Raw genomic sequence first — 10,406 nt, forward strand, 5'->3', positions numbered from 1 at the left:
ATGAACCAATATGATCACGTGATGATATGAAGTGGATCATATCATTGTTGATCATGTTGGTGCATGTGTTGTATCGACATTAGAGGAGATGGAATGGAATGCGCAAGGCAAAGGTATAACCTAGGGCATTTCATTTCACCGGTCATAGGTGTGTAGAGAAGTTGATGACCGGGTTTAGGATAGATGGCCGTACTATCAAGAGGGAAAAACTTGTTTGCATATCGGTCATCTAAGTGCCACTTGAGTGATCTAACTTTGCATCGTCGCTAGGATCGAGTGGCATGGCAAGTTGAGTAGTTAATCCTTTGGAAAATGATTTGTGAAAATGCTAACACACATACACATGGTGGTGTTGGCACATTTATAAAGGAGATGAAGTTGGAGTTGATGTGGATCAACTCAGCGATGAAACAGAGGCGAGAAGGGTTCGAAACTTCACCGGCAGAGTCCAACTGGAGGGTTAAAATGCCTTGACTCCCGAAATCGAGTTGTCTTCCCAAATATTCAGAGTCACCACTCCCCAGTCGTTTGATCATCCCTCAATTATTGGGGCTGTGGGTTTCATGGATTAGAGGCCCCGTTCGCTTTGCTAAAAAAACAAGCCGAAGCACTGTTCCGGCTGATTTGTTGTGAGAAAAATGCTGTTCCGGCTGAAAAAACAAGTTGAAAAAGATGGATTATAAGAGAAGCGAACAAGGCCACAGTAGATACCTGATGGGCATGGTTGGTCGACAACTATTAGGACCGACGGTAAGACCTTTTTTTAGTTGCATGCACCATGCAAGTCGACTATAATGTTTTAAGGACCATACAGGTCCCAATCATTGTTCAGGAAAATTGTAGTTTCATTTTGTCGGTACAGAAAGTGACCAACTAGTGAATATTTATAGTATTGCTGTATGTTGTGATCGGAGGTGGCCTAGCACTCAATGACACAGGATATATACTGGTTCAGGCAACATGCCCTACGTCCAGTGTGGGTCAGTCGATGACTTTATTCCTGAGCCTAGGTGCTCGAAGTCTGTAGTGGGGTTACAAACGAGAAGGAGAAATGAGGGGTGTATGAGAGGCCCGATCGAGTCTGACCGGAAGGGCCGAGGGCGACCAGAACTCCGCTATGAGCTAGGTCTTCAAGCGTGTGCTTGAAGAGTTGTGAGTTATCGATCTAGTGAATCTAAGCTTGAAGAAGAATCGTCCTCTTCCGTTGGAGGGAGCGTATCCCCTTTTATATATAAAGGGGATGGCTTTACAGGTGAGAGGGAGAGAGTATGGATGTTTCTAAGCCTTGTTGTCCACGCCGACGAGGGTAGCGATGATGGTAGGCGCCCACAATACTGTTGATGTCACTGTAGAATGTCAGGTACACATGGGGAGTTGCGTTGGTTTCTTCAGGAAGGGTGGATGTCGGTACCTGCAAAATACTATTGTTACATGAGGAGCCCTACCCTGCGTACCAGGTATGGTGAACCCTGGCGCCCACTATCGATGTCCAGAGGCATGGGGGAGGCTCTTTGCTGTATGGGAGTCCAACGGCGCCTACAATACTGTAGGTGCCAATGTCGGTGCCTACAATACTGTTTTGTGTCAGGGCGGTTGAGGAGCACTGTTCCCACAGGCGTGCAGGGTATGGTCCTAGTACCGTGGTTTTGACTTTGTGCACTGCCTTCTCCGTCCGCCCCTGGTCCGTTCCGAGCGGGCGCCCCCGGTCAGATGGCCCTAGTCGGTCCTGAGCGTTACGTAGGCTTCCTACGGGTCCCCGGTCGGAGTCGCGGGGTCGGAGTAGGAAGCGGTGTTTTGGGCCAGGCCTTCCGATCGTAGGGACCACCGGGAGGCGGCCGGTGCCCGAAGCGAGCGCTCCGATCAGAGAGGTGGACCAAAGAAGTTGATGAGCGGGTGTTTATTCTTTTGGGTAGACCTCCCAGTCGGCGACCGGACTATCCTCTCGGCCCGTTGTTTTTTGCTCTTGGGCCGGCCCAAGGGCTACATGCTGTTTTTCCTAGGCTGAGCCCTGGCGCGGAAGCCGGTCCCCGAGGGACCCTGGGTTTACAAACCTGACAGGAGCCCCTGAGCCCCCAGACGATTTGAGCCGAATCGTCCGGGGTTTTTTTGTCTTGATGGCGGGTGCGCGCGAGCGCACCTGCGGGTGTAGCCCTCGAGCGGTTCGGACAGAACCGGCTGGTGGGTTTTCTGTGTTGTAGCCCCCGAGCCCCCGGGCGGTTCAAGTAGAATCGGCTGGGGGGTTTTGTTTCTCCGGGCGTGTTTTTAGTTTGAGACAGAATTTTGTTTAGCGACGACGTCGTTGCGTAGCCGAGGCGGTTTTTTAGGCGATGAGACAGAACTTACTGATCCCGGCGTAGGTGCGCGCCGTGGATCGGGTGAGAAGGTTAGTTCGGAGAAACCGCTGGCGTCGGTGCACGCCACGGATGGTGATAGCTTGGTTTGGTCGTGTTAGAGCTCACTGATATTTGGCGTCGATGCGCACCGTGGATCGAGCGAGGTAGGACCATGAGCAGACCCAGGCGTCGGTGCGTGCTGTGGATCGTGGGAGTTAGTTTAGTTAGTTTAGGAATCGAACGAGCCAGAGCTCTTGGATCCTAAGTGAAGCTGTTACGTGAGTTCACGAGTCGTGGTCCAAGGTTTTATTAGAGCGCAGTGAAGCCGTCTGAAGCCGTTACGCGAGTTTAGGAGTCGCGGTCCCAGGAGCCGTAGCCGGATATCGAAGATCCCATCGACGCAAGTTCAGGGTCGCGGACCCAAGAGCCGTAGCTAGATGTCAAAGATCCTATCGACACGAGTTCGAGGTCGCGGTCCCAAGGTTTTTGGAGCGCAGTGAAGTCGTCTGAAGCTGTTTTTGAAGCCAAAGCGTCGTTAGTTGGTTAAAGATCGGACGAGGCGATGCTCGTGGATCCTGGCGTCGGTGCGCGCCTACGGGACCGGGCGAGTCAAAGTCGTGGATCTGGTGAGTTTGAGGTCGCTGTCCTTGGTGTTTTTCTTGAGCCCCCGAGCCCTATCGGGCCTTCATGGGGGTTGATGTGAGTATTGTGCGTTACCCCATCCTCGGTTCCTCACAACCAGAGGGGCTGAGTTTCGTCGCCTGTCCCGATCGCTCGGGCTCGAAGACTAGCTCGGTGAGTTCGCTAACGGGTGTGATCGAGTGGAATCCGGGTCCGTCGTTCGTGACGGGGTCAGCATAGCCCTCTTGTGACATTCCACTACTCCTTTACCTGCAACCCGACAGATGCCTAGGTCGTTCCGGAGACCGACCTGGGTGGCCTAACGGCCTCCCCTTCGATGGAGATTCTGTGGGCCTGGCGAGAGGTTTAGGATCGAACGAGAAGGTTAAGATGACCCGGTCTGCCAGACCAGGCTAGGACCACACGGTGCTCATCTATGGTATTCTCCCCTGGCTCTGTTGGTTGCCCATGTCGAATGAGGCAACCGTCGCTTCATGACGCAACACGGAGCGTTCTGGTGCATTTCGCTGCACGTGCGATGCTTAGTTCCCGAGCCCCCTGGCGGTTCATGCCCTAACCATCTAGGGGGTTCAGGCGTATGAAATGAATGCGCGTATGGATGTATGAATGGTTTTATAATGGAACAGAGGGGGTTTTGATAGTTTTTACCTTGGCGACTGGAGTGACAGGGCTCGGAGAGCTTCGGTCAGAAACGTCCGACCGGGACCCGTGCTCGTCGTTCGTGACGGAGTTGGCATGGCCTACATGGGGCGTCCCTTTGCTTCCTACTTGTGTCCTGGTGTGGATACTGAGCGACTCGATCGACTCAGTGGGGCGGTTGGTCTCCCGACGAAGATTTCATTTTAGGTCTCCCCTGGCCTGGGGGAGCGGGGAGCTGTCTGCGTGTGGTGATGCTTTGGTTTTTGTGCCCAGTCATGCGATAGTGGTGGGCCATACCCAAGCCACATTTCGTCCTGCTAGGCGACGTTTTGTCTGACCCGGTGTTGCTCCATTAGTCAATGTGCGTCCCTTCGGCCTGGGCGTGTCCCGTCGTTTCCCATCCGCATTGAATGGGGGCAGAGTTTTGAGCTTTGATCATCTGCTTTTCTTCTTTAAATAGGGGGAGGGAGAGGGCTCTCCGTCGCAGTCCTTTGCCCATTCTCCAACTATTGTCTCTCCTTCTTCCTTCTCACCGAGAGTGCCTGTATGCCACGGTGGTTCCTAAGTGAGAGAGAGAATGAGCGAGGGGGGAGGACTTATAGATCCTTTTGTGAACCCAGGGCGTGATGTCGGGCTGGAAGTGATGCTAGATTTGATCTGTGAGGTCTTCTTCGGGATGGAGCCAAGTGTAGACTCCCTCTGGTGGATCTTTTTCGGCGAGCTTCGTCGGAGGGGAGGTTACTCACGATTGTGCCGGTGGAGGGTTCCGTGCCTATAGCTGCTCAAGTTGGCCAGTTCATAAAGTTTGATGAGATTTCTTTCGGCCATGGCGACCATACCTTGGGAGCGGTGCCCCCATCAAGGAGCTGCCTCGACTGCATGAGAAGGTCAGGAGCTCCATGTTCTTCTGTTGAGCATCTATAGGTGCGACGCCCTGGAGGTATCTATTGCGTTTTGCTGAAGTCGGAGGAGTGGAGTCGAGCAGGTCCTGGTGGTTGCATCCGGTTTCTTTTTTGGCTTCCAGGCGATGTCGTTTGAGCGGCTGTAGTAGTATTTGTAGTCGTAGAAAAAAGTGTAATAGTTAAGTTTTATGGGTATGTCCCCATGTAAATAGTTTCTTTGCATCAATAAATATAACCGTACTACCCTGTGACGAAACAACCATATTTGCTTCCTTGTTTCTGTCCTAGCATAACCTTTGTCTTTATCCTTTCTCTTTCGTACCTACCCGTTTTGTCCCGTAGGGTGCGATCTTGGGAGCCCGGGGCGTGGCCTGTGAGGCTCGGTTGCTCGCATCCGTAGAAGGCGGGGTGCGCTTGGTTTGGGAGTAAGAACAGGGTTACGTAGGGTAATCAAAGGAATGGATTGTGTTTCTGTTTGGGGAGAAAGTTGTATACCATGTGATAGTAAAGAAAAAGATAGGTAATACTCAATATTTGTATACTTATGGAGCCCCCGAGCGACCCGGGTTGAAAGTGTTTCGGGCGGGGGCACTCTTATGGGAGCATGTGTTCTAATTGAAAGTGCTTAGGCTAAGTTTTAAGGGAAAAAACAACGTAGCTGCTCAATGTTCCAAGTGTTGTTGCCGTTGTTGTCCTCCAGTCGGTAGGTGCCCGGTCAGATTACTTTGGTTACCATATAGGGTCCTTCCCAGGGTGGAGAGAGCTTGTGTTTTTCCTTCGTCGATTGGGTCCTTCGGAGTACGAGATCGCCGACTTCAAGTATCCTTCGTCTGATCTTCCTTTCGTGGTACCTACGGAGGGTTTGTTGATAGCGAGCGGAGCGAATGATGGTTGTCTCGCGAGCCTCTTCGAGTAGGTCGATGGCGTCTTACTGAGCCTCCGCGGCTCAGTTGCGGTCGAAAGCTTTTACTCTTGGTGCGCTGTGGTCGAGGTCGGAGGGCAACACAACTTCTACTCCGTAGGCCAGGAAGAAAGGTGTGAATCCCATGGATCGGTTTGGGGTCATTCTCAGGCTCTAAAGGATCACTGGGACCTCAGCAACCCATCGCCTGACGTGTTTGTTGAGTCGGTTGAAGATGCGCGACTTGAGTCCTTAGAGGACCATGCCATTGGCGTGTTCGACCTGACTGTTAGTTCGTGGATGTCCGACCGAAGCCCAGTCGATTATGATGCCGTATCCATCACTAAAGTCCAGGAACTTCTTTTTCGGTGAAGTTGGTACCGTGGTCAGTGATAATATAGTTAAGAACACCGAATTGGTAGATGATGTCGAGGAATAATTTGACCGCCTCTTCTGAGCGGAGATTGGTTATGGGCTTGGCCTCTATCCACTTGGTAAACTTGTCGACTGCTACGAGTAGGTGAGTGAAGCCGCCTGGGCCTTTTTTGAGGGGTCCTACCATGTCGAGGCCCCAGACTGCGAATGGCCAGGTGATTGGGATGGTTTGGAGCTCTTACGCCGGTAAATGGGTTTGCCAAGCGTAGAACTGACATCCTTCACACCTGCGAACGATTTCCTCCGCATCTCGTAGCGTGGTGGGCCAGTAAAAACCTTGGCGAAAGGTTTTTCTGACCAGAGACCTTGGGGCCGCGTGATGCCCGTAGATCCCGGCATGAACCTCGAGGAGGATCTACTTCCCCTGGCTGGCGGGGACGCACTTCATGAGCACCCCTGACGGGCTCCGTTTGTAGAGTTCGTTACTGAGCACTGACGAAGGTCTTGGCGCATCGAGCGATTCATCGGGCTTCAGTCCTTTTGGGTGGGAGGACCTCCTCGAGGAGGTAGGCGAGTAGCGGTACCCGCCAATCGGTTTCATCGAGTGCTAGTATGGTGACGTTTGCAGGTGTCGGAGAGCTACTGGGGTCGGAGCCCCCGGGCACTGGCTGGGCGTCAGGGTCAGAGTCCCCGATCGCCAATTGGCCGTCGGGGCGTGTCTGGGTCAGACCTTCTAGGATGCGGGCGGACAGCTCATGGACATCGTTGATGAAGACCCCGCTCGGGGATGGATCTTGCCTGGCGGCTAGTTTTGCAAGGAAATTGGCGGCATTGTTGTCCCTTCGAGGGACGTGATGCAGCTCGATTCCCTAGAACTTGTCTTCGAGCTTGCGCACCTCTTAGCAGTATGCTACCATGAGGGGGCTTTTGCAGGAGGACTCCTTCATGACCTGATCAACGACTAGCTCCGAGTCACCACGGACGTAGAGTCGTGTAGCACCGAGCTCGATGGTGATGCATAGTCTGTTGATAAGGGCCTCGTATTCTACGGCGTTGTTTGAAGCCAAAAAGTGGAGGTGGATGGCGTAGCAGAGCCTACTCCCGTCTGGGGAGATCAGAACCACTCCAGCCCCCAAGCCGGGCGCCATTATGGATCCATCAAAGTACATTGTCCAGTACTCGTGGGAGACGTCCGGGACCGGTAGCTAGACCTCCGCCCATTCGGCGACAAAATCCGCGAGAGCTTGAGACTTAATAGCGGTGCGGGGGGTATACCTGATGTCATGTCCCATGAGCTCAAGGGCCCATTTAGAGATTTGTCCCGTGGCGTCGCGGTTGCGGATGATGTCTCCGAGTGGGTATGAAGTGACGACTATGACTTCGTGGTCGGTGAAGTAGTGTAGGAGCTTCCTAGTGGCCATTAGCACGGCATATAGGAGCTTCTGCACTTGGGGGTACCGAACCTTGGGGTCGGTGAGTACTTCTCTAACAAAGTATACGGGTCATTGTACCTTGAGCTGGTGTCCTGGTTCCTCCCTTTCGGTGACTAGGGCGACACTCACCACATGGTTACTTGCCGCGACATAGAGGAGGAGGGGTTCCCCCTGTTCGGGAGCGACGAGGATCGGGGCTGACGTCAGGGACGTTTTGAGGCTTTTGAGAGCCTGCTGGGCTTCCTCAGTCCAGACGAAGGCGTCCGTTTTTTGAGGAGCTTGTAGAGTGGCATCCCCCATTCGCCGAGGCAGGAGATGAAGCGGCTTAGGGCCGCCAGGCAGCCGATGAGCCTTTGTACGCCCTTCACGTTGCGTACAGGGCCCATGTTGGAGATGGCCACGATCTTTTCGGGGTTGGCTTTGATGTCGCGCTCGGATACGATGTATCCAAGCAGCTTCCCCTTCGGAACCCCAAAAACACATTTTTCGGGATTCAGTTTGATGTTGAACCTTCGGAGGTTTGCGAACATTGCGGCTAAGCTTGCGATCAGGTCGCACGCTCGGGCTGTTTTGACCACTATGTCGTCAACATAGACGGTGATTGTTGGTTTTGGCCGTTCGCCCTGATCAGGCTAATCGGGCGGGTCTATTTGGTCGGTGAAGCACTGCTGCATGTACCTTTCGTAGGTGGCGCCAGCGTTCTTTAAGCCAAAAGGCATGGTCACGTAGCAGTATAAACCATATGAGGTGATGAAGGAGGTCGCAAGCTAATCGGACTCTTTCATCACGATCTGGTGATAGCCTGAGTAGGCATCCAGAAAGGAAAGGATCTCGCAACCCGAGGTGGAGTCGATTATCTGGTCTATGCGTGGTAAAGGAAAGTGATCCTTAGGACACGCCTTGTTGAGTCCAGTATAATCGATGCACATTCTCCATTCCTCGGTCTTTTTTCTGACAAGGATAGGATTGGCGAGCCAGTCGGAGTGGAAAACCTCCTTGATGAATCCGGCCGTTAGGAGCTTGGTGATTTCTTCACCAATGGCCCTGCGCCTCTCATCGTCGAAACGACGCAGGCATTGCTTGGTGGGCTTTGAGCCCGGGACAAGGCATAGTGCGTGCTCGGTGACCTCCCGTGGTATCCCCAGCATGTCAGAAGGTTGCCATATGAAGACATCGCGATTGTCGCGTAGGAAGTCGACGAGCTCGCATTCTTATTTGGCCAGGAGCTAGGTCCCAATTCGTACCATTTTGGCTGGATCAGCGGGGTCGACACCCATTACCTTGGTTTCCTCGAGCGAGCGGAAGGCCGTCGAGGAGGTCAGTTTGTTGCAGTCTGGGACTGCTAGGGTTGACAACTCCCCGAGCCGCGGAAGCTCGGACGAGTTGACGACCGCGGTGACGAGCTCGTAGTGCTCGCGGTCGCACGCGAAGGCGTGCGAGAAGGCGCTACTTATGGTGATGACGCTGTTCGGCCCCGGCATCTTCAGCTTGAGGTAGGTGTAGTTGGGGATGGCCATGAACCTTGCGTAGCATGGCTGCCCCAAGATGGCGTGGTAGGACCCTGGAAAGTCCACCACCTCGAAGGTGAGGACCTCCAAGCGGAAGTTGGCTCGGCTGCCAAACGTGACGGGCAGATCGATCTGTCCGAGCGGGTATGCCTGTGCTCCCGGGATCACCCCATGGAAGGGGGAGTCCACCGGGCGGAGCTCTGACCGAGGGATGCGCATGGCATCGAGGGTGTTGATGTAAAGGATGTTGAGGCTGCTCTCTCCATCCATCAACACCTTGGTGAGGCGCTTCTTGCGGATGATGGGGTCAACGACAAGCGGGTAGCGTCTTGGTCTCACGACACAGGAGGGATGGTCCCTCTGATCAAAGGTGATCAGGGATGCCGACCAGTTGAGGAAGGAGGGGATGACCGTCTCGGCGGTGCACGCCTCCCTGTAGCGTACCTTATGCTGACGTTTAGTCCAAATGGCGTCGGACCCTCTGAAGATCATGATGCACTCCTCGGGCTCGGGGAAACTGTCTCCGTCTTTGCCTGTCGCGCCTCCCCTCTTGGCTGCCGGCTCCTTGCCGTCTCCCTCCTTTGACCCGCCGACCTATCAGAGGAAATGTTTGAGGAGCTCGCACTCCCTGTAGAGGTGTTTGACGGGGTAGGCATGGTTGGGGCACGGACCATCCATGAGTTTGTTGAAGTGGTCAGGCAGTCCCTATTGGGGCTGCCTAGGCGCGCGATCAGTTGCGGCGACCAACGCGGTGTTGTCCGATCGGTGTCGATCCTTCTTGTTCTTCTTGCCCCTCTGAGCGGAGGGGCCTTCGTCTGGATCCGTGCGCTTGGGGTTGCCTTTGTCCTGACCTCCGCTGAAGACTGCCCTGACCGCCTCCTCGCCAGAGGCATGGTTGGTGGCAACATCGAGCAGATCACGGGTGGTGCGGGGTTTCGGGTAGCCAAGCTTGTGGATCAGGGGCTCACAGTTTGTCCCAAAAAGGAATGCGCTGATGACGTCCGCGTCGATGACATCAGGGAGGGAGTTGCATCGTTGAGAGAACCTGCGGATGTAATCCCGCAGGGACTCACTGGGCTCATGCTGACAGCTCTTGAGGTCCCAGGAGTTCCCCGGGCGGACGTACGTCCCCTGAAAATTCCTGACGAAGACCCTCTTGAGGTCCGCCCAGTCGCAGGATGCTGTTGTGTGGAAGGAATTCAAGCCATGCCCAAACATGTTCCCCCACGCAAATGGGAAGATACTGGATGATGAAATAGTCATCATCCACTCCTCCGGCTTGACAGGCGAGCCGGAAGTCTTCGAGCCAAATGCCTGGGTTAGTCTCCCCAGTGTATTTGGTGATGTTGGAGGGAGGTCGGAAACGCTATGGGAACGGTGCTTTCCTGGATGCGCCGGCTGAAGGCCCATGGCCCCGGGCCCTCAGGGCTAGGGCTCCGGTCGTTCGGCCGGCGACCGCGCCCAGGGCGCGTTTCACCGCTTCCCTCGATGGTTCGGCCGGGATCCGTGTTGCCTGCTGCCATACGGCGGACGTCGTCGCCGTGTCGGGCCTGATGCCGGTCGTTGATGACGCTACGAGCGTCTTGGCGCGGATCGGGCCGCTCGCGTCCCAGCGGTCAGTGTGGAGCAGGTGCCCGGTCGGACCGTGGCGCGGCTGCCGTACCCCGAGCCGA

The sequence above is a fragment of the Miscanthus floridulus genome, chromosome 5, assembly GCF_019320115.1.
Source record: "Miscanthus floridulus cultivar M001 chromosome 5, ASM1932011v1, whole genome shotgun sequence".
NCBI classification, from domain to species: domain Eukaryota; kingdom Viridiplantae; phylum Streptophyta; class Magnoliopsida; order Poales; family Poaceae; genus Miscanthus; species Miscanthus floridulus.